Below are 24,605 nucleotides of genomic sequence, written 5' to 3'. Positions count from 1 at the left end.
TACTTTAGATTTATAGTACCTCTCTTTGACCTGTGTCTACCTTCAAATGATATTTTGCTACTTCATGTTAGTAAAGTGATGAGTGCCTTACAAATGTAATTTATTTGCCCAGAAACTTCATGTCAAGTCAGTATTCATGTCCTCATCTTAACAATGAAGAAATGGAAACTTAGAAGAATTACAGTTTTTTTAAGATCAATCAGCAATTTTGATATATAGCTAGAATTTAAATTGGGGGAAAGAGAATGAGACAGTGTCACTATATTTCATCTAGACAGGTTATAGGCTAATAAAGAGGAAAAGAGCTAAGGGGACTTGGCTTTAAAGCTTCCCATCTGTTTCATAAATCCCCAATGTTCAGGGACCATCTGAAAGAGTTAGTGAAATGTGCTTTTCATCCATTTTTAAAAGTAGAAATTAAGTCTCTTGAATACAAAGATCCAGCTAGATATGAATGTTTTCAAAAATGTAAGGGCAAACTCCATGCTGCCTATGATGTCCTTCCTCTTCTGGAAGTTCTCATTCTTTTTTTTTTTTTTTTTTTTCTGTTAAGTGCCTCTTCATCTAGGAATCGATTTTTTCCTCTATTCTGAAGTTTCTGTTAGACTGTGATGTGAAACATATTCCCTCCAGAGTATACCAGGAAGCTCCCATGGTGGCTGGAAGAGCAGCTGAGTGTGGGCAGAGGTGACAGATACCAGTGTGTCATGTTTTTCATGGAGAGAGATAGGGACATTTTCCAATGTGGCCCACTGAGAGGAAGGAAGAGCTTATCTTTAGCTAATTAATAAGGGACCTCTCAGCAAAATTTTGATAGCTTAAAAAAATTCAATTAGCCTGAATTCAATAAGAATGATTTTCATGTGAGATTTATAGACCTCAGAATAACTATTTTTTACTTGTACCATGTAAGCATCCAGGACCACTCTCTTATGAAAGGCTTAACCATTTGACAATGAACAAAATATAAGCTGGCAGCTATTAACTTGGGGTCCCTGGAATCCTTATGAGCCTGTGGATGCTCTCTGGGTGATGTATACATTTTCCAAGTATGAAGGTCCATGGTTTTCTTTAGCTTCTTAAAGGGGGTTGTGGCCCAAGAGAGCTTAAGAACTTTTATATTAAGAATACTTTTCTCCAATTTTAGAAAAAAATTCAAAATAGCTCAATAAAAGTGACAAGATTTAGTCAATAAATGTAAATCAGGCACCATTTCTAACATATCCATTTGAAACTGTAAAATGGTTGGATATGAACTTGACTGATGGGGGTTTTTATATTAACATCAGATTCACATAAGCCAGTAAAATGTAATAAAAATTTAATTAGTTAGGATCTCTAAGTAGCAAAACTTTTCTGGCATTCAATTTTTCATACGCAGGAGGCAAATGACAAGGAGAAAATTATTATTGATTGGTCACAACGAAGCCTTAGGAGTGTTTTGAGGTCAGGTGACTTTCATGTTGTTGGTTCCTCTTGCAAAGAACTAGATATGGTCAGAAAGACAATCCTGAGGCATCATGTGATCAAAGCCTTCAAAGTTTAAACTTTTGAAAGCAGCAAGTTTGGCTGACGCACACACATTATAAAGATTTTAACAAGTGTGGAAATAAGGAGGCTTCCGGTTAACTCTCAAAGAATGAGAAAGTTTAATCTTTCACTTCCTGAACAACATTAGCTAGTGAAGGTTTCACAATAAAAGGATCTATTTTTATAGTTCTCAATATCTCACAAGATTCTGCATTTACTTTTTCGGTTCTCGTGCTGGCCCTTTGAGGATGGAAGGCATTCGATGAGGAGGGGATGATCTCTAAGATTTTGAGACAAATGATTCATGGTGGCCTCAATGTCAAGAAAGGAGGAGATGGTTCTCAGCAGCAACAGCAGCAGCCAACACAAAAGTGCTTCTTTATTTCTCCTTTTTAAAAAAAATTTTTTAAATTAATTAATTAATTAATTAATTAATTAATTTGGAGAGAAAGAGAGAATGAATGGGAGAGGAACAGAGGGAGAGAGATAAGCGAACTTTGTGCTGAGCATGGAGGCGATGTGAGGCTCAATCCCATGATCCTAAGATCCTCACCTGAGCCCAAATCAAGAGTTGGATACATAACTGAGCCACCCAGGTGCCTGACAATATGAGCACTATTTCAGGAGCACTCATGCCAGACACTATGCAATGCCCTTCCCCTTCAGCCTCTAAGTGAGATTACCCTGGTACTATTTTCTTCTGATAGTGGAGAAGCAGGTGTCATCCCACACTTTTCAGTGCATCCCATGGGGAGCACCGAAGTGTGGTGGGCACTTGAGGCCTCCTACTTCAGTTATAAGAGACACACGTACAACACAGTTTTCTGGCTTTTTTTCTTCTGAACATTTCAAAGTATGTTAGCTGACCAGAATTACAGAATTACTGCACAATCACTTTGCTCCTGACAGTCTCCCTGGTCAACTAGAATTGATGTACTTACTCTTCCTATTCTCTCTAGGCATGGAGTTTTCATAATAATAAGGTAATAGGTAATGTTTATTGAGCACTTACTGTGCACGACATTGTCTGAACAGTGATTCACGTTCATTATGCATGTATTTGCTCTAGGAAGTTTTGTTTTTCTACCAGGTCCATTTTAGATGAGAAAGCCAAGACTTGAAAGGATTATTTGACTTGCCTAATTCAGTGGAGCCAGAATTTTTGACTCTAGGACCTTTGCTCTTGTTTTTCCTCTTTCACTCAATCTTTTTTGTGGCTTCCCTCCCCCCATCTTCCCTCCCCTAACTCCCTCCCTCCCTCCCTCCCTCCCTCCCTCCCTCCCTCCCTTCCTTCCTTCCTTCCTTCCTTCCTTCCTTCCTTCCTTCCTTCCTTCCTTCCTCTTTCTTTTCTTTCTCCCCCCCCCCCCCCATATAACTTTCTGCTATGGCAAATGTCAAACATTTACAAAAAACAGAATAGTTTAACAAATGACCATTTACTCTTTACTCAGCTTAAACAATTATGAATTTCTGGCCACACTCATTTCATCTGTTGCCTCTTGTAGCCCCTCTCCTATTACCTAGAAGCCAATCCCAGGCAGGCATATGGCATTTCATCTATAAGTATTACAACATGAATTTAAAGTGGCTCATGGTGCCCTATGTCTCATCTGCTTGTCCACCTCTGATTCAGCTGCAGCTGTGGTGGAATTTCTGTGGGATCTGAGACTTTCACTGGTAGCATAAGTGCCACTCCTCAGGTGTGTGCCATCTGTATTTCCCCTTTCTGCTCCAGAGTCTTCTCTGAATGTGGGGAGTCATCAAGACTGGAATTATCAGCTCATCCTATGGGAAATGGGAGTGGAGATAATGTCCTGGCCTCATGTATGGTGATGGGGGGCATTGTGTACCCTCCTCAGAGGGCTGCACAAATTCAAATCCCCACTGTCCACTGCTGTGGCCTTGATGACATACCCTTCGATTGGCTTTTGCTTCTTCCCTCTTGTACTTTCCCTGATGCTTCCTGTGATCACTCCTCCTTCCCCTATATAAAAAAAAAAAATCCTGCTGAACCCAGGTCCTTTTCTCTGTCTCTGCTTTCAAGAATAGCTCAATGTTTCTAGTCCTTTCTAAGTCTTTAGTGAAGATAACTAAGAAATATGTTCTGTTTTTTTTGTTTGATTTAAAATAAAATACGTCTTAATTCATACTAGTACTTCTTTAAACCAATACTGTTTTTGTTAAGATTTTTTTCTACCCCAAAATTGTCTGTTTTTCTTCTACTCTGAAAATCCAGTTATCCAAGGACAACTGAAATAAGAGAATTAGAATATCACAAATCACTTATTTGTTTTATCTCATCATACACATAAATATCTCAAAAGAACAGTTTCAACAACATTGTTACAATATGATTACTATAAACAGTTTAACATTTAGATTTTTGTTTTTTAGCATTTCTTTTTGTGTTTAGTGTATGTCTTAGAAGGGATGTACCTTTTTTTTTTATGATAGTCACAGAGAGAGAGAGAGAAGCAGAGACATAGGCAGAGGGAGAAGCAGGCTCCATGCACTGGGAGCCCGACGTGGGATTCGATCCCGGGTCTCCAGGATCGCGCCCTGGGCCAAAGGCAGGCGCCAAACCGCTGCGCCACCCAGGGATCCCCGGGATGTACTTTTAAAAAGACACCTGGGTTTTTTGTGTATTAGGGAGCATGTGTTTAAAGGAGTCTCACCAGAAAGTAGGTCTGTTATACACACACACACACACACACACACAGCTGCATCCATTTGGTATTCAGGAACTCCTACAGACATACCAGCAAATCAGAAAAGCTTAGTTGGACCTTGAGCGAGGCTGGAGTCCCAGCCTTCAGCAATAGCTATCTCCTGCATGAGCCTAAGGGATTGCCCATCAGTGATATGGCCCCTCTGTTCCTCTCTTGACACTTGACAGCAGAAGCCCAACTCAAGGAATTAAGGAATTAAGAAATTCCTTCTATCAAAAGGTCAGGGTACATCTTCTCCTTATCTGCTAGTTCAGAGCCAATCTGCCCTCAGAAATAAAGAAACAAGACCATGTGTCCTACATAGCTGATGGCTACCATTATGCCCACAGCCCAGGCCTAACTTCTGGGACCAGGGAATCTAGGAAAAAACCTCTTCCCTCAAGTAGTCAGACAGCTCGAGGCTAAGGTCTTTATTACCATCATCTGTCTCTCTGTCTTGCTTATGACTTCTAAGAAGCAGACAGCTGTGCTAAAGTGGATGAGATCCCAGAGTCCAACAACAGGGCACAGCCACTGGTCATCTGAGCCTCCAGAGATGAGAAAGTCAGAATCACATGTGAACAGAAGAACTTCAAGCATCTTAATAAGACTGTGGGCCTTAGTTACTTCATATGGCAGCTCCATGGACCATGGTCAGGTGCATCTCAACAGCATCCTTATCCCTGCATCCCTTCGTGCTCTGTTACTCTTTCATCACTGCATCACTCTGACAGGCCCTGAAAAGCGATGTAGAGTTTTATTTCACGTGGCTCAGGCATCCAACATCTTTGCAAGTGCTGAGGAAAACATTGGGTGTGATTAATGGAGCCTGATTTGAGTCATGACATCTGTCATCTAGAGCACGTAATGGAGAGCAGGGTCTGAGAGGAAGTATATACAGATTTAGGTGCAAAAAAGAAAGGAAATGAGAGGGTTGGAGTTTGGCTCATTCTGGCCCATGTAACTAGGCCAGCCTCTCCCATGAGTGCATGCCAGTTATCTACAAATGCCCTGTGACATCTCGTTTTCTGATCTGGCCCCATGTGACTATCTCATCCAGATTTTTTATCAGGGATGTTCTTTGCAAGACTGCTTAAATGATGAAACGATGAAACTGCATCCCTAACTCTGAAATAGAACTAGAGGAAAGACTTGGACTTGCTGTCTTTCTCCCTTTCCTCTTTCAGTGTCTTCATCTTGTCCTGTTTCGGCTCAAGAACCCATATGGCTTTCCCACTGCCTAGAGGATAGAGTCCAGACTCCACAGTCAGGCACTACGACTTTCCAAACTTGACTGCCTACGACTCCCCTGTGTGGTACTTCCAGACCAGCCAGATGGCAGATCTGCCACCCAAACATACTCTGTTCACATTGTCTTATGCCACCACACCCTAACCTTGGCAGTGACCCTTCACAGTATAGTCTCAGACCCACCCTTTCCTGATAACCCAATCCATAGTGTTCATTTTTCCTTAGAGCCACAATATGGATGGCATATTTCATGCTTCCAGTATTCCCTAAGAACTCATATGCTATTGATTTGTCTCACTAACATTTGTGTGCATGCATGTGTGCATGCATGTATATACACATGTATGTGTGTCTTGACTTCCAACTGACTTAGAAGCTGTCTGAAGTCAGGAGCCATGTATCGTCTACCTTCTTAAAATTCTTGCAGTCACCAAGAGTATATTCATTGTATATCAGGATGCTAATTGGTACTTTTCCTATTGTCTGGAAACTGACAGTACTTAAAAAAAGGACAAAGTTCTGTTCCCCAAGTTCTATAGTGAGCCTAAAACATTTGGAAGGCAAATGCCTCTTGGGGTTTTTAATAGCTCTGCTATTATATCTACCACCTAGTCATCTCCCCCCATTTTGTAAAAATGTATGTAAATCTGACAACTGGTAGTGCAGTGTGGGATGAGGGGAAGGACTCAAGGAAAATTGTTAGAGTAATAAATTGTCAGCCTTTCTCTCCTCAGTGGGGATGGGGAGGGATGTAGTCATATCCAAAGTCATACCAAGTAAGGGGGAGGCTCTGTTCCAGAGGCATCACTATATGATTGAGGGTATTTCTAAAAGAGAGACAGGTGTTTCACTCCCTTGTTGGAAATCTACTTAGTGCTGTTGATGACCCACCCTTTGTATTTTATTTGAGTAGTGGGACAAGAAAGGTGGGTAAAAGCAAAACTGGAAAGATTAACATCAATACTAAAGCAATGAGCATAACCAAGTGTATGTGCACTTAGCATGAATCAACTGAACATGGATGGAAAGGGGTGTTGTGTGATGCGGGGCCTCACTCCTCACTTAATCAGAGATTCCTAGTATTTACTCTTTTTTTAAAGAAAGAATTTTATGTCTAAAAATAATTAAAAACCATTGGTGTAATTTATGTCTCAATCCTATATTCACACCTACCTGTCCATGCAGCTATCATCACTTAAAAAGACCCTTAATGAAAAACAATCAGCTCCTATAAATCAGACTCTGTGCCAAACTCTGGGATATAGAGAATAAGGCACAATTATCAAGATGGTTCATGTAGAGTTTATCTTCTCCCTGTTTATTTCCTGCAAGTTGCCCAGGCAGTCCAGAGACAGAGATTATAAATACGTTTGGTGCAAATCAGTGATTCCATCTCTGTCCTTGATTTGTAAAATGAATGCTGACAGTGGGGTACAGGGAGGAAAGAGTTTTCCAGATTATTCAGATTCCCCTGGCTTGCTTTCTTAGCTATGCAGTGATAAGCGTTCTTAGAGAAGGGGATAAATTGACAATTTAACACATTGTGTAATATCTGAAGGGGGAAGAATATTAATAGTCATCCTATTTGCCACCAGGTGTAAATTCTTGGAGGCCCTGATTGGCCTGCAATGCTTCCCCAAATTTTTGCGTACTCTCCACACCCTGACAATGCCTGCAATGAAGCTCCTCTGTTTGGTAATGATGGACTTTCTCTTTGGTGCTTGGAATTTATGGCAGGTGAGATTGCAGGACATGAGAGAGTCTATCAATTTAATTTCCCCTGGAAAAGTAGGCCTGTTTGGTTGAGCAACAGCCAGCCTTGAAGAGAATGGATATAGATAGAGAGAAGGGTAAGATCCCCCAGCCACACATTTGGAACTGTAAGACAAATGTGCTGAAAAGAAAATAGAGAGCCTGTACCAGGAACCAGACATATTGACTTAGCGATCTGGTATTAAAAAAAAATAAGACTTTTTTAAAAGTTCCCATTTTCTACTTTGTCACATGCTTGTCCAGGGATAGGCAGAAGAAAATTCAGACTATAGGAAAATACATGATGAACTTGCCAAAATCAGCTTGAATTCTTCCCTTTCCCCTCTGTTATTTTATAGAAATTCAGAAAATGTCCCTTATCTACTTTGCTGTGCTTTTCTTCGATCCTTCCCTGTACCGAAGCCTACATGGTAGTCACACCAACTCCCTGAGGTATTCTCCAGATTGTGCTGCAGCCTCTGCCTGGAGCATCCTTCCCTGCTTCTCACCTGGCTAAAATCTCCTTATCCTTTAGGTCTCTGCTCGGACAACACCACCTCTGAGGAGATTCCCTGTCTGGACTGGATAGGCTGTTCTTCCAGGCTGTGTAGGAGTCACCACCTTCTCAAGACCAAAGGCTCCTAAAGGACAGGCAAGGTCAAGTTTGATGCTTTACACCCCGATGCCAAATCCTGCACTTGGATCATAGGAAGTGTTCATTGAATTCAATTGGTTGAATGAAAGATGAATGATGAGGGAATAACTGTATGTCAGTTGTGTAGGCTTCTCTGAAAACAAATCATGATGACCATGACTTAGCCCTCTTGCTTGAACATCTCTGCCTGTTGTCTTTTATACAGTTCATAAAGCAAATCAATCAAGTAAGATCTTCCAGGCTGGGGCTTAATGTCGCCCAGCAAAGAGATGGTCCAGTCAGACCTTCCCTCCCCTGGATTGGTTGAATTCTATCTCTCTCCAAGAAGCACCCATAATGATCTTTCTAGTGCAATCATCAGGCCATGTCTTGCTCCAGGTTAGCATCCTCCCATCACTTCCAACTGAGTCATGTCTCAATGACTTAATGAAGCATCCAAGTCTCTTTGTAGCTGTAAATCAAGTGGTCTTCCCACCCCCATTTTCTACCTCAGCTTCTCTTTTCTTCCAGAAATGCTGCTTTGACTCTAGTCATGGGCAGTAAGCTGCTTCCTTTGCTAGAAAGCTCTACTCTTTTATGCTTAAGCAATTCCAACTCTCCCTATATGAACCAGTGCAAATATCACTCTCCCTGAGAAGTCTTTGCATATTTCTTCAGAGAGTGCTCTTCAGTTACTTTTTTGTGCAGCCATAAGAGTCTGCATGTTGACCCCAGCCTAACTGGGAAGATAGAAGCTTTAGAAGGGAAACCCTGCACAGTGTAATAAGTGATGCTTTTGTACATTCTGCATTTTAGCCATTGCAGTACTATTCCTTCCTACAAATCATTTATGATAGGTCCTCAGTCAATGCTTGTTGAAAAAGAATGGCAGACAAACAGCAGGTTAGAGAGTGTTATTCCACAGGGTCTGTTGTTTCTCTAGGAGAAGTGAGGACTGAAAGTCAGTAAGGTGACAAATCTCCTTGTCATTGCTCTTGTTTCTACTTACAAGGCATCTCCTTAAAGAGGCCTTGGTGGGCAGGCATCTAGAATCATCCATTGCTCTGCCTTGTTTCTTTGTGACACATTGTATCATCTGAAATCATCTCTGTGTGTGATTGTTTACATGGGTGTACATTCTATTTCTTACCAGAATGTAGCTCTATGAAAGCAAGGATTTACTCTCCCTTATTTACCACTGTGTCCCCAGGCATGGAGGCAATGCATGCTGTGTAATTCCCTATTTATCAATTGGTAACTATTTCTTGGACAACAAAACAAAAAGTCAATGAGGAACATACTTCAGGAATTACTAAGGCCAGTTAGATAAGCAGTTTCCTCTCTTAGGGAAACATGTGGGATTGTGGGGCTCCACAGAGGACCCGAAAGTGACTGTGAGTACCCACCTGGGCTAACTTTCTACCAAACCAGTTGCAGCTAGGGTAAAATCTGCAATGCTTAGACTAACATCCAACCATATGACTAACAAGTAATATGTCAGTCATTTGCCATCTAAAAGAGAAGACCACCACAACAACTTGCAGATTTCTGTAACCTGCAAATATTCCCATTTTTTTATGATATTTGTTTCTCACAAAATTTCCCAAACATATTGACCTTAAACTCCTTAAAATTTAAACTAGGAGTAAGATGGAGAGCAAGGGAAGGAGGAAGGGAAAGAAGGATAGCGATTTAAAACAAATATAGCTGCTCCTTTTTATAACTTTATATCTGATGTTACAGGACCATCATGTTAGGTGCCTTTTACCGAGTGCGTTAGCTTAGAGAGACAGAGAAAAAAATATTTTTCTTACCTAACCACCAAATCCCAGTTCAAATGGTACCTCTTTCATGGCCATTTCTGATTATTGAAGTCTTTATTTTTGCCTTTTTTCTTGTCTGAATTCCCATGGAATTGGCACCACTGGCTTGATCCCTTAATTGAAGACTGTCTTTCATTAGTGCCATTTTTTTTTTCCATGTCTCTGCAGTGGGTTTTTGCTCACTATGGATAGCTTCACCTTAGGATCAATATATTTCCACTGCAGTAGCAACAGGCTGGGCCTTCACTTTAACAGTGATGGTTGACTGATGCCAAAGCACACAGATGGCCTTGGCCAGACTACTTTATATAATGTGGTCTCATTTAATTCTTGCAATAATTGTCTACGGGTAGATATTATTTTATAGAAAGGATATTGAGGGTCAAATAGGTTGAACCATCTCACAGTTCAAGGCCTAAAGTCACACCAGTTCATAACAAAGCCAAACAGTTCATAACAGGCAGAACTAGGAGTCTACCAGGGTGCCTTTTCTCCTGTACCTGACTTGGAGAATGTACTTTTCACAGAAAAACACTCAAAGCCAGGCTTAGTGGCCATTAATGATGGAAATGGAATCTTGTCTCTGAAACAATTTCCATTCTGAGTCCTGCACATGCATTACTGCTTGAGGCTGGCTTCCAAGTGCCAGCAACAGATGGCGTTCTACCTCAGGGCCCATTAAGGGTCACAAGTAGGGGAACTATGGGTCCTCGTAATTGTGCCAAAATTCACTGGCTAGGATCAGGACAAGGGCTGTTGAGCTCTGCTGTGTTCTGTCTTGGGACTCAGAGCAGCTGGGGGACGGAACAGGGAGAGAAGGCTGGCAAGGAGTTTGAGGTTCCTGCCAACAGTAGACCTGATATGCCATCCCTTGAGTTCATCAGATACAGCAGATTAACATCCTGGGCAAAAAAAGACATATGTCCTCTTAATTTGAGGAAAGACTCTTTATTTTTAGATACTGACATTCAAAAGTTATTTCGGATTCAGAAAGATTAAGTTTTAAGGTGTTTATCTTTTGCAATGAAGAATTGTAAAGAAGAAAATAAAAGTCGCTTGTACAACAAATGTTACTAATGGCTACCTTTGTGAGAGAGATTATTTTTAAAACATACCCGGGATCATGTTTGATTTATATATAGCTTTTAATCCTCATTTATTTATTTAACACATCTTAAGTTTTCTTCTCCTGTCTTTAAATATTCTTCATGAGCGTAATTTTCATTGATAGCATCATAATTACAGACACAAGTAATTTGCTATCACTTTTTTTTTTTAACATTGGACATTTAAATTCTTTCCAGTGTTGTTTCACTGAATGCTTAGTACTTGTGGTGGCGCTTTTGTTTTTATGTTGGTCACTGGGAGGTCACCAACTTGTTTATCATCCTAAGGCCATCTTGAATAGCCATTCTAAATTTCCATGTATTTGTCATGTAATGATACCTTCTGAGTGCTTGGGAAACTCCCCCAGGAGGTCATTATGACTGAAATGGTCCACAGGGACTTTAACACACATATTTATGCTTTGCACATTTATGCTTCCTAGGAAAGAGTTGCCCACCCCCAACTAAGTTTTCCGAATTAATGCAGTTCTCCAGGGAAGCCTATGGGGAAACAAGATTCCTTATTTAATGATGTGCCATCAGCTCACTTAATGCTGATTTCTGCATCACCCCACAGAGGTTTGGACACAATATTCTCTTGCTTTTGTGTGTTTTCCTCTGGAATAATGATGTTAACACCTCCAGGAGAGTTGACATCCAAGCCTGAGGTGGGGACTGTCATTATTTAAAGCATAATGATTATGCAAATTGAATCAAACTTTTCTGACAAAGTTGTTACCATCCTTTTTAATTCATTCAGTGCCTCATTCTTACCACCATTGGAATAAAGTCAGCTGGAAAGTCACTACAGACTTTTTAAAAAAATGACATGGAGACAGGGTGGAGAGGCAAGATTTTTAAGGAGACAGCTATGAGATGGGGCAGATTCAGCTGAGGTGGCCATCAGCTTGGTTCTTTGGCTTTGCAATGGCATGATTCTGTTCACTTGTGTTCCTCTGGTCTTCTGGGCTTGCCTTCCATGGAGAAGCACTGCATTCTTTGGGTTTTCTCTCTACCTTACAATTTCAAATGGAAATTATGGAGCATTCTGAGATCTTAGAGTCAAGAAATGACCTGGGGGTGCTTTGGCCTTTCCTTCATCCCCAAAGTCATCTTCAGCAGCAATGATACTCTTGGTAAGAAAATAACAACACCAACAACATGGACAAATAAATAGTGCTTTCCTAGCTCGATACAATGCATCTTTAGAAAATTCTGTCATTCCTATTGATCTGTGTCAGATGGTGTAAATAAAATGATTGTGCTTGTTGTGGGAACACAGCTTCTAGACAATCATTTGCCAACCAGCATGCTGCCACCAAGCCCCTCCTGTGTACAAATTCTGGATCTGCTTAAATAAGTGGCTTTTAATCGACTTTTGGATTATGGATCCCTTTGATACTCCGATGAAAGCTGCGGATCCTCTGCAAGAAAAACATGCCCAGACATCCACATCTGTCACATGATTCATAGAGTTTTAACCCTAAACAGGTTAAAGTAAAACAAAATAAAATAAAACAGTAAAATCCTCTGAACAGGCCCAAACTCTCTAGAAAAGAAAACCAAGGTCTAGAGAAGTAAGTAGTTCCTTTGGGTCCATTTTGCAAGTGTGTGACAGAGCTGGGATCAGAGTTTAAGTCAGTAAATATCACTTCTTCCACATTTTAGTGACTTGTTTTTTTTAGTGACATGTAGCTAGGGGTTATATACAAAATATTGGCCAATCACTATAGCTTGTGAACCCAGCTGATTTGATGAATCAGTTGGTTCTCTCTGTCACGTGGGATCTTTGTTCAAAGGGTCATGTTCTCTGAGACAGGAAGAGGCCTGGGAACCAGTGAACGACTTAACCACAACTGGGAATTTCTAAGTATGACAGCAAGCTGACGGGGTATGCAGGGTCATGAACTGCCCAGGCCGGTGGCTTTGTTCCCTGCCCACAGAAGGAGCTGGCATCCAAGACTGAATGTGAATGAGGCCACACCGCTGATAGCTTTACCATCAATAACTTGCACACAGGGACAATTTAGCAATGTGTAGTTTGAGGTTTGCTGGGAGACAGAGCAATTGATTCTGGTTTCCTGGGCAAGTGCTTCAAATTAACAACTGAGTGTTGAGTGTGGTTAAACCGTAGCATCCAGAAGGAACTATGCAATCTCATCAACTGTGAGTCAGTGATGTGGACAGTGCTGCCAGGGGCCAATCGTGTAGTTTGCATCATCTCTTTCTTTGCAAGATGCTTCCACTCCACCCTAAGCAATATTTCTCATCCTCCTCTTCTTAGGATCTGTGAACATTAACTCTATAATGGGATGCAGAAGTCACCTAATGCAACCCCCATGCCCACTCCAACCCTGCCATCCACCTTCCTGCCTCCACTTTACAGTTACAGAAACAGAGTATCAGGGAAGAAAAGCCATGAAAGTTTCAAAAGTTTTAGATTTACAGGCAGCCTGGGTGGCTCAGTGGTTTAGCGCTGCCGTTAACCCAGGGCGTAGTCCTGGGGACCTGGGATTGAATCCCACATCCTGAGTCGGGCTCCCTGCATGGAGCCTGCTTCTCCTTCTGCCCATGTCTCTGCCTCTCTTTCTCTCTGTGTCTCTCATGAATAAATAAATAAAATCTTTAAAAATTTTCAAATTTAGTTCAGAAACTCAGTTTTATTGCCCCACACCCACTGTCATTCACAATATTACTTGTTTATTGGGCTTTTAAAACAAAATCACATCTTTGTAAAATTTTTTTCTTTAGCAATTTCCTAAAATATATTCTCTTCTTACAGCCTATGTATTTTCTAGAAAACAGATTATCCAAAGTCTCAAGTCAGAGCAGATTCCATGGGGCAGTACTCTTGCAGGGAAGTCAAAACTGCCTCCTGCAAACAAACCTAAAGTGAATTTTCTGGAATCTGTGACAGGCAAGATTGTTTGGGGTGTTGGTGAACAAAGTGCCTGTGCCATGGGGTCTCATCTCAGCAATGTTGCAGAGGATCATTCCACGGCCAGAGCCATAATTTGTCCTGTGATACATGCCACTCTGTGGTATTCCAAAGCATTTAATCGTAGTTTTTCATTACCCTAACCTTTCCAAAATGGCAAAGGAAACATTTCCTGCCCCTTACTGTTTCTCAAAGGAAATATTAGCTTGCAGGGTTTTATTCTCTCTTACCCTCCAAAGAAATCTATTATTGAAACTTTGGAAATGGAGATAAATGAACCCATCCTCCAATCTGTTTACTGCAATTCCCTTAATTGCTAAATTACCCCATGCTGTTTGTCTTTCTACAATATTTTTGTGCTCCAGTTGAGCTCTGAAATAGGTAAGGTTCTCTGGGTTGTGTCAACAGGATTATCACAAATCCTCTTTCTAATAGCTCTGCATGTATTGGCATACATCAAAGTACTAGTTTCAGCTGCCAGATTCTCCATATTCATGAATATCTGGATATAAAAACTAGAGTTTTATTTGCATATGGATTAAAACAGGATGTAGGCTTTCCTACAGTGACAGTTCCCTAAAGTAGAGGTCTAAATGAGCGTGGTTTTCCTTGAGCTTTCATTTTTACCTATATTTCAAAACATAGTTTCTTTTTTAATTACATGTCTTCTGATTATGAAAATAGTATGTGCTTGTTGTGAAAATTGGAAAATGAAAAATAATAAGGATGAAAATATCTTCTATGATCTGACCTCCCGATTGCATTTTGATGTGCCTACATCTCTACACAGCTTCTCCCCCAAAAGTTGTCAGCATATTATTTATATAACTTATCCTTTCCTTTAAATGTAACATAACAATATTTACATTTTACAATGTCTTCAGATGTTTTAAATGGTGTTTATATAACATTTTTATGGACTGCATAATGTTCCATCATGTGGGTTGCCATAGTTATCTAGGGGCTAGTTAGAATGCTTTATTATTTTTATTGTTTTTGCTGCTATCGGTAATAGTGCTTTGAAGATTTTGTGTATTTAGTGTTAAGTAATTACCTTCAATCACTTTTCAGAAGTGGTATGATTAATTAGTTCAAAGGGTTTTTTTTTTTTTAAGGTTCTTGATATAAATGACTGGTTTTCTTTTTTTAGTGTCCCTAGCACACTATAAGAATATTTATTACATTCCATCTTCCCTGGCATATATATATTGTATATATGCATATATATATAGTATATATCTTCTCAAATCTTGCAGATTAGAGTGGTTTTTCACTGTTATGTAAACTTAAACATCTTTGATTACAACGAGATCAAACCTTTTCTCTATGGTTGTTAACCTGTATTTCTTCTTATGTGAACTTTCTCCTATCATTTCATGGGTTGTAGTTTAGAACTGAAGCTGAGAGCCAGGAGAACATCATTGTGTGAGACTTGTATATACAGAACAGAACTAGAAAGCCACAAATCCCTCTCTTCCTATCAGGCGGACTCTGCCAATCTTCCTCAGAGATGCATGAGCTTGGGGGATTTCCTTGTATTTAAGTTGATATAAATTTTTCTGCATAGAACTGTGGGGAGGAGTCTTCAATGAACCCTTACAGAAAAGCCAAATGTTGGTTACGGTAGTGGGGGTCTCATTCAGGGGGAATGACTGAAATAATGTTCTGTCATTAGCCTGGGGGTCATTCTAAGAGGTGGGCAATCACTGGAGATGAGGTCAGGCACAGTGGAGGTGGTCCTGAGCAGTTTCCATTCGGCAGATGCCTGTAATGAGGCATCAGTGCCTGAGGGTTCAGTTTAATTGGTTATCTTCCTCCTCCTTCTCGGCTCCTGATGTCACAGGGCAAATCAATTTGGGACATTTAAACGGTGACTTCTCTGAAGTCTCCTGCTTAATGTTATCACCAAGAAATAGAAGCTCTCTCTTGCAGGGCTTAGGTAACTGGAAATATTTGACACTTTGCATTTCCCAGCTTCATGGAATGGAATCAAATAGGGATGAAGGTGAAAAGTGCTGATTGTCCCACAATCATTGTCACCTCAGTGGAGCAACATTCTTCCCAACTATGTGCGTGTTCTTGGTTGAATGAATTAAATCATTCTGCAGAGAACCAAAGAAGGGAAATTATTCAATATTAAAATCTAGAAAGTTGATGTGATCATTTTGTCATCTCATTGCCTTCTAAATTATCTTGAGTTAAAAATGAATGTTCTTTCATTTCTTTTTTTTTCTAAAGGTTTATTTACTTATTAGAGAGAATGCACATGCATGCATGAGTGAAAGGAAGGGCAGAGGGAGAGGGAGAGAGAGATCCCAAGCAGACTCCGTGCTGACGATGTAAACCAATGTAAGGATAGATCCCAGGACCTGAGAACATGACCTGAGACAAAATCAAGAGTTGAGTGCTCAACTTACTGCACACTCAGGCATGCAAAGAATGTGCCTTTCTTGTGTTAATGTTGCCAAGACGTGATCCAGCCATTTGCTGTCTGTGTGGTCAAACCAAGGTCTGAGAGGAAAAGTAACTGGCCTGGCTCAAAAGAGAAGTTGAACTACTGGTCTCTATATTTCTTTGCAATGCATTTTCCAGTGCTTTGACCCACCCTCAGAAGGAGACATCCTTTGAACGTTTTTTTTTTTTTTTTCTCTATTTTGGGATCCCATCTGCTTACAGTTGTTTACCTAGTCCCCTTGTGATCTAGAATATTGCATATCTGAGGTGGATGGTCGGGTTAGGGGTAAAATCTGTGACTTGGAATTGTTTTCCTTTTTATGAACCTGACAGTCCTGTGTAGCTCCCAGGTGTTCTTTATTAGTTTCACATACTAACTGTTGTGGTAGCCCAGATACAGTCACATCTCTTTTTTACCTCAACCAACAGCTGTATATTTTGAGGCTCTATAGAGCTTCTATCTGATTCTGGTTTAGATTGGTGCTTCACATAAAAAGAAACTGAGATGGAATTTACCAGCAGGAAGTCCTGGGAAAAGGAGCCCCATAAAGAGCTCAGATCACAGGAGCAGGTAAAAACTATATCTCCATGTGTACTTACAGCTAGAAGCCGCCATGTGTGAGGGTGGTTTCTTATGGGATAGAGGGTAGATTAAAGCAAACAGTACAGCTGAAAAGAAAATACTAAAAACAAAAAAACCCACATCATCCTTTTAAGCATGGAATGAATTTGGAAAGCAACATTCATTCTTTCATTTAACAAATGCTTTTTGAGTGGTTTCATCTGCCAGCCAGCAATTGTGCCAGACTAAGAATATAGAGGCAAGATGGTGGCATGTGCTCTGTTTAGGCTTGGCCTGGGAACCAAGGATTTAAGATAAGAGCTAAAAGAACAAGTTAGGCAGAAGAAACACCTGACTAGTCTGACGACACAGAGAGACCAGAATCCCAGGTAGAAAGTACATATATTAGTTTCCTAAAATGTCGCAAATTGTGGCCACAAATTACTACAAATTCAGTGCTTTAAAACAATACAAGTTTGTTTTCTTACAGTTTGGGAAATCAGAAGTCCTAAAATGGGTCAACAGGGCTGCATTCCTTCTGGATGCTCTAGGGAAGAATCAGTTTCCTTGCTTTTCCCAGCTTTTAGAGGCTGTCTGCATTCCTTGGCACATGGCCCATCCTCCACCTTCAAAGCCAGCAGCATCATATCTTCTAATCTCTCTCTGTGTCCCTTTGCTTCCCTTATATTGCTTTCTGTTTTATAAGGACCATTGTGACTGCATTGATTCAAACTGGATAATCCAGGATAATCTCTCATCTCAGGATCCTTAACTTGATCATGTCTGCAGAGTCCCTTTTAACATATTCTCAGGTTCTGTGGATTAGGATGTAGCCATCTTTAGGGGGCCATCATTCAGCCTATCCTAATATAATGACATGGAAATGGGGTATTTCAGAACATGAAAGATGATCTTTTAGTTATTTGTCTTTGGGGTAGGGACAGGGAGAGGTGGGCAGTGACACCTCTCATGCTTCATCTGGTATCTCTCCGCAGCTCCAAAATAGAGCACACATGGTTATTTCCATTAAGATTGCAGATAGGCGATTGGTATGTGAAGGGATGAAAGACAGGGATGACCACTGATTTACAATTCTTCCCTTTAGAAATATCTCCAGTCAGTGAAAGTACAGTTTTAGGCAGGTCTACAATAACTTCCAAGTTAGTGACCTTGTAGAGGAAAGTAAAATGCTAACCGAAAAAGAGGCATTTCTTCCACAGGATTGGATTTGGTCTTGCTCTGCCAGGCTTGGGGTACAAGGATGGGGAGTCAATCAGATCCCCTGCCATCAGGTCTGTGAGGTCCCTCCTATCACACACACACACACACACACACACAGATATGCACACATACCCATGTATAAACAGTCACATTTACATGCATACACATGTAGATTTTTTTCTCTATAATTTTTTTAAAGTAGTAGACATTTTAAAAGTACTTTTGGTCTTACAAAAAAAATGAGTGGAAAGTGCAAAGAGTTCTAACATACTCTCTGTTACCCTTCCTTCAACTTCTCCTCTTATTGACATATGTATTAGTATGGTATGTTTGTTATAATTAATAAGCCAATATTCATATTATTAATTAAAGTCCATAATTTACATTAGGATTCACTCTTCCTGTTGGACATTCTATGTAATTTTCACAAGTGTATAATGCCATGTATCCACCATTACAGTATCATGGAGAATCATTTTATTGCTATAAGAATCCCCATAATTATATCTATCATTTAAAATTTCCTTTTCTGTGAATTTTAGTAAAATTTTGAAGGCTTTTGCACTAATCAATGTGTAGCTTCCCCCAAACCCTATAGCCTGGTGTTCTAGGACGTGCTACAACTTATTATGATCCCGATGGGATTGGCTCACAGTAGAAGCTTTTGCCCTGGAAACAGTGGTATGCCAGAGTTGACCTTTCATGACCTATGAGACTCTATTGTACTCATCTCTTTTTAACACTGAAGTCAGTGAGATTAAACTGTTTTTAAAATCAACTGTGGTGGAAGTATTTGCACTGTGGAAGTCAGCAAATGGTACAAATCAGGTCCCCTCCCCTCCACCATCCCCCACCCTTCATCCCCAAGAGGACCAGTTATTAAACATTGACCAGCACACCACTTCCTATACTTCTCCCTTTGCCCCTTTATCATGGCCGTGGAATGGCAAAACTAGAGCAATTGCCTGGGATCCAGAGATATAAGCCATAGCTTGGGGCATGGCTGGGTCACTTCAGTGGCTTATGTCCTTGATAAATTTTCAGGGCAAGAGCTATCCTGCAAGTCCCAGACTGCCCAACTGTGGACTTACGTAAGAGAGATAAACTCGTATCTTTTTTGAGCTACTTTATTGTGGGATCTTTTTAATATAACAATTTATCTTATATTCAGTTAATACAACCTGCTTACTTTTTGCCACTTTACTCCTGCTCAACAGTTCCTTACCTAACCTCCACCCCAGATTTATTTATTTATTTATTTAATAATAAATTTATTTTTTATTGGTGTTCAATTTGCCAACATACAGAATAACACCCAGTGCTCATCCCATCAAGTGCCCCCCTCAGTGCCCGTCACCCATTCACCCCCACTCCCCGCCCTCCTCCCCTTCCACCACCCCTAGTTCGTTTCCCAGAGTTAGGAGTCTTTATGTTCTGTCTCCCTTTCTGATATTTCCTACCCATTTCTTCTCCCTTCCCTTCTATTCCCTTTCACTATTATTTATATTCCCCAAATGAAAGAAAACATGGTTGTCCTTCTCCGATTGACTCATTTCACTCAGCATAATACCCTCTAGTTCCATCCACACCACCCCAGATTTAGAATGAGAATATACATCTAAGATGCATCCATTCTTACCCATTATAATCCATTTTGCAAATAAGAGCTAGAGTGAACTTTTATCAGATCATGTCACTCTGTCACTTAAAAACCTTCCAATGTCTTCTCACTGGATTTAGAATAGAACCCTTACTGTATACCATGACCTAGTCCCTTGCTATTGCATCAGCCTCCTCTTATATATTTCTCCCTCTCATTTACCAGGTTCTAATTATGCTGGTCTGCCCTCTGTCCTGAGAACATGCTGAGATTGCCCACCCATGGTACCTTTGTACACCATTGCCCCTGCTAGGAGTGATGGCTGAGTCCCTATCATTTGCTTCTCAGCTCTTGGATGTCTTCCCCTTGCATTGCTTTTTATTTCTGTACGTTGTTTTATTTCTTTATAGTACAATGTAGCCTTTGCCACACCCAAAAGGATATTGTTTATTGATTGGGTTACTTGTTTACAATCTGCCTTTCTCCAGTTAGAATGTAAGATCCATGAAGGTAGGCAGCCATCTGTTTTATTCACTTTTAGGTCCCATAGATGTGCTGATGTACAACCACTGTGGATGCCCTATAAATATTTATCAAGTGAACACATATTTATCCAAGAGAGCATCATCAACCTTGTCTTTGTCCTCAGAGAGCTTACAATCAATCTGCTCGTGCCCTTGAAGCCAGGCTGCCAGCCAGATTAGAGCAATTGCACATGGCACATTCTGGGACACAGTCTGCAGGGACAAACTCCACTTTGCAAACCAAGAATTAATTACAACACCAAAGCAACCCAATGCATTTATGTAAATTAATTGAGTTTAACTTAATTTCCAACTAGACTGTAGTCCTTTTCTTCCTCCTTCGGGGATTTTCCACTTCATAAGGTAAAACAGAAAAATTGTTGAGATTTTCATCAAGAAGTTTGTTAGAAACCAGGGCTGATTCTGCAACTATTGATGTCAGAGTGGGGAGGGAAAGGAGGACAATGACTTTTTTGAGCCCATATCTAGTCCAACTCTGTTGCCCTTTTCCAAACATCTTTCTTGGTGATGCTGAGGAGGTCTTCTTGCTTTCATCAGCTAGAAAGGGGAGCTGATCACTCAGAATGTGGAACTGCTGGCAGCTGTTTCACAGAAAAGCCATCTTACATCCCTTACATCTAAAACTTCCACTGAAACTTAGAGGGCTGAACTTTGAAAAGAGTGAAATGTCTTTAGAAATCTTTGCACTGTCTTTATTCCTGAGTTACTGCTGGTCTCTGGCACACCAGGCTCAGATGCACAGGGAAACCTCCCCTTGTTCTGAGTCCATGATGCCTTTTCCAGGAGACTGCAAATCCCCGCAAAATGTGCAAAGAAGTTGTTTCTTGCTGTGTTGACTTCTCTTAAGAATGGGAAGATTGCCCCAGCCCTCTCTCAAGCTGTCACTGAGAACAGTACTGGAGGGGTGGATTTGCCAAATGGCTGTCAGAGCCTATGCTGAGGGCAGTGTCAGCAGGGAGCCTGAGTTGCCTTTGGTGACATGATCCTTTCTCCTGCACATCTCCTCCTGTTTCCTTTGATTGTTCTGAACCAATGACACAGATCTCAAGTCAGGTTCCAGGGAATATATAAATTACTCACCAGCTGATTCTTCCAGTAATTGGTGAGAATGAGCAAGACCTCTCCTTTAAGGGCCCCCTGAACCCACTATGGAAATGGGGGTGGATGTATGAAGTTTGCTTCAAGGCAGTCTTACTCAGGGAGTTGTTTGCCATGAGTGACATTGGCATATAAGTTTTTCTCCTTTATTATTATAAAACAGTTCCTCAACATAGACCTATTCTCTCACTGGCAAACTTGTCAAAATGGCTCTCATTAAAAGGAAACGGGGAAAAAAAAAGGAAACAGGGAATGGGAAAGCCCACTGATTAGACACTTTGAAGTAGGTGCTCTAACTTTGGGTTTTCAATATTTATGATTTATGTTACTGTTTGCAATGAAAAACAGTAATTGAAAATAATAATGCAACAGAGTTTTATAGATATTTCTATACTTGCATCAGAAATCTATCCTACCCCCACTATTCCAAGTCAAGGATGGCAAGCCCTTAGTACATGGGTTTCACTTCCTCTGCCACAGCAGACATTGCTGAATGATTCTAATATTCTTTCTTGTTGAGCTGAAATGCAGCAGAAAAATCCTTTTGGATGCTGTGTTCTCAGCAGCCACTATAATTGATCAGAAATATTTTGCAAAATGACACTCATTTGCCATCCCTGTTCTAGTATGTTAATGAGATCTACTGTATGTGTGTGAGTGCAGGTGCCACTTGGAATGGTCTCAAGTAAAATACTCTCATGTTTTTAATTCTATTCCAGACTCACCTTTTTTGTGAAATCAGTTTCCTGACCAAGGTAAATCAGCTTTTTTGTTTTCTACTGTTATCAATATTTCTTTCTGTTTGGGTTCACTTGAGTGTGGATCAAAAAGAAATCTTGTTGGGACCACCTCTTCCCATTGCTTTTACAAGTCAAGTCTTTCTTTTTTTTAAGATTTTATTTATTTATTCATGAGAGACAAAGTAAGAGAGAGAGGCAGAGATATAGGCAGAGGGAGAAGCAGGCTCCCTGCAAGGAGCCTGATGTGGGACTCGATCCCAGATCCCGGGATCAGGACCTGAGCCAAAGGCAGACGCTCAACTGCTGAGCCATCCAGGTGTCCCATAAGTCAAGTCCTGATAAAAAAATCAGTCCTCCCAGGGACACCTGGATGGCTCAGTAGATTGAATGTCTAACTCTTGATTTTGGCTCAGGTCATGATCTCAGGCTCCTGAGATAATGCCCTGCATTGGGCTCTGTGGTCAGCAGGGAGTCTGCTTGAGAGTCTCTCTCTCCCTCTCCCTCCACCCTTCCCCCACTTGCACTCTCTCTCTCTCTCTCCCTCAATATAAATAAACAAATCTTAAAAAAAAATAAAAAGAAAGAAATTAGTCCTCCCAAAGACAAGTACATTGAGATTGGGTCTGGTCCTAGCTTCCTAATGAATCTGTAGTGTGCAGATCTGTCCTTGAGCTATTTTCTATAATGTTCTCACTGCAGTGTCCCATGACTGATCTTCTTATTTCAGAGAATTGTATGAGTTTTGCAGCAAATTACAAGGAAGGTCTGGTTCCTAAAATCAGCCAAAGGCCAATTAAGGTTTCTTGGGGCCTTTTCCTTCAGCTACAATGTCATCATAAATGACTCTCCAGTGTAGTTGAGGGCTGACATTTTGTAAGCTAATACTATATTTTGGGAGTGATTAAAATCTTCATCTCAGTCACCTGCCTGACCAACTGCCAGTAGCCACAAAACAAAAGGATCTGTTCAATTCATATCCATTAGGAAAATGACTTGAAACACTATTGGTTTAGGCTCAGTGGGACTTAATCTGATTTCAGGAAGAAAGAAGACTTGTACAATTAAAGGGGAGAGGAAAGGCAGAAAAGAAAATCAGATGAGAATTTTCCCCAATGCCTAAGGCCTTTTTGGTTTGTTCATTTCCATAAAGATTTATTAAATACCTATCTAGTTCTTCCTACTATGGTTGACCCTGAAAGGGAGGAAAGAGAAAATATTAGCAATGCCTGTCCTTGGAATTTACAGTGTGGTAGGTGAGAAATACTGCATACTGAGAAAGTAGCCAGAGAATTAGCGGATTCATGTTAGTAGGCATTTAAATATATTTTTTAGGTGCCTGGCACTGTTGGAAAATGAAAAGAAGAAAATTGAGAAGTGATAGTTGACCTCTATATGGCTCTTACTATGTATACTTTACATTAAGTTTTGCACATATTAGCTCAGCCTTTACAACAATCCTACATACCATTATTCCCATTCTACAGATGAGGAAACTGAGGCCCATAGAAGTGAAGAAACTCACCTGAGATTTTGCAATCTGCAAGAGGAGAAGCTGGAATTTGCATATAGGTTGTTTGGTCCTGGAATCCAAGGTTTTAATCATTATTCTATGTTGCCTCCCAAGGTGATGGAGTATTCTTAACCCTTGAGGCTTTTCATTCCTCTGGAAAGACGAGGTATGAGTGTGGGAAAGATTCAGCTAGAGGCAGGGGGTGAAACAATGGAGGCAGAGAATAGAGTGATGACTTCAGAAAACTGGGTGTTCTAAGTCAACTCTGTATATGTGGGGGGAAGCTCTGCACAGAGAGGTAGAGAGGGTTCTAACCCAGGAAAAAAGCAGGAGTATGGGCAGCCTGGATGGTGTGGCGGTTTAGCACCGCCTTCAGCCCAGGTTGTGATCCTGGGGACCAGGGATCGAGTCCCACGTTGGGCTCCCTGCATGGGGCCTGCTTCTCCCTCTGCCTGTGTCTCTACCTCTCTCTGTGTGTGTGTCTCTCATTTATAAATAAATAAAATCTTAAAAAAAAAAAAAGCAGGATTACAGGGGACTCCATGAATGGCTCCAATTTGTAATTAAGTATTTGCAGCCACCCAAGAAGAGAAATCATTAAACCAAAGGCTGTCTTCTTATAGGGACAAGGGTTTTATAGCACTGGAGACAGAGCAAGGATGAGGAATCTGACAGACTAGGCTTAAAGTTTGGTTGTGTCACATGCTCCTCAAGTGACCTTGAGAAAGTTACCTAACCTCTATCAGCCAGTTTCCCCAAATGCAAGATAAGAAGAATAGCTATAGCTATAGAAGCATTGGGAGAATCTTGAGCCTTGTAAAGGAGTTCATTTATTTATTTCTTCAAAAATATACATTGAGTACTAATTATGTGCCATGTGCGATGCTGGGTATTGGGATAATGAACAAGACAAACATTAATGCTGCACTCCTAGAGCTTGTATTCTAACTGGGGAGACAAATTAGAATAATAAAGAGGCAGACAAGTAATTTTAGATTTTGAGAGGGATTTTAAGAGAACACAAGATTGGGGCCAAGTGGAATTAATGGCTTTTACCGTGCTAAGGGCAGTGTTTGTCAGGTAAGAAACAATCAATACATGGGAGCTTTCAGTTTGCATAATATCAGGTGGTG

General features: G+C 40.6%; 1 long non-coding RNA gene across 1 annotated transcript; it reads left to right on the top strand.

Moving 5' to 3' along the window:
• Window positions 1-1,761: 1,761 nt before the first annotated feature.
• Window positions 1,762-23,947, top strand: LOC144300795 (uncharacterized). The gene is made up of 4 exons (XR_013367580.1): window positions 1,762-1,901; window positions 7,777-7,898; window positions 21,942-21,977; window positions 23,447-23,947. It is a non-coding gene; the product is annotated as an uncharacterized LOC144300795 (long non-coding RNA).
• The last annotated feature ends 658 nt before the right edge of the window (window positions 23,948-24,605 follow it).

Source organism: Canis aureus, chromosome 29, assembly GCF_053574225.1.
Source record: "Canis aureus isolate CA01 chromosome 29, VMU_Caureus_v.1.0, whole genome shotgun sequence".
Classification (NCBI taxonomy): Eukaryota; Metazoa; Chordata; class Mammalia; order Carnivora; family Canidae; genus Canis; species Canis aureus.
Note: the sequence above shows the minus strand (reverse complement) of the source record. Positions and strands in the feature narration are given on the sequence as shown.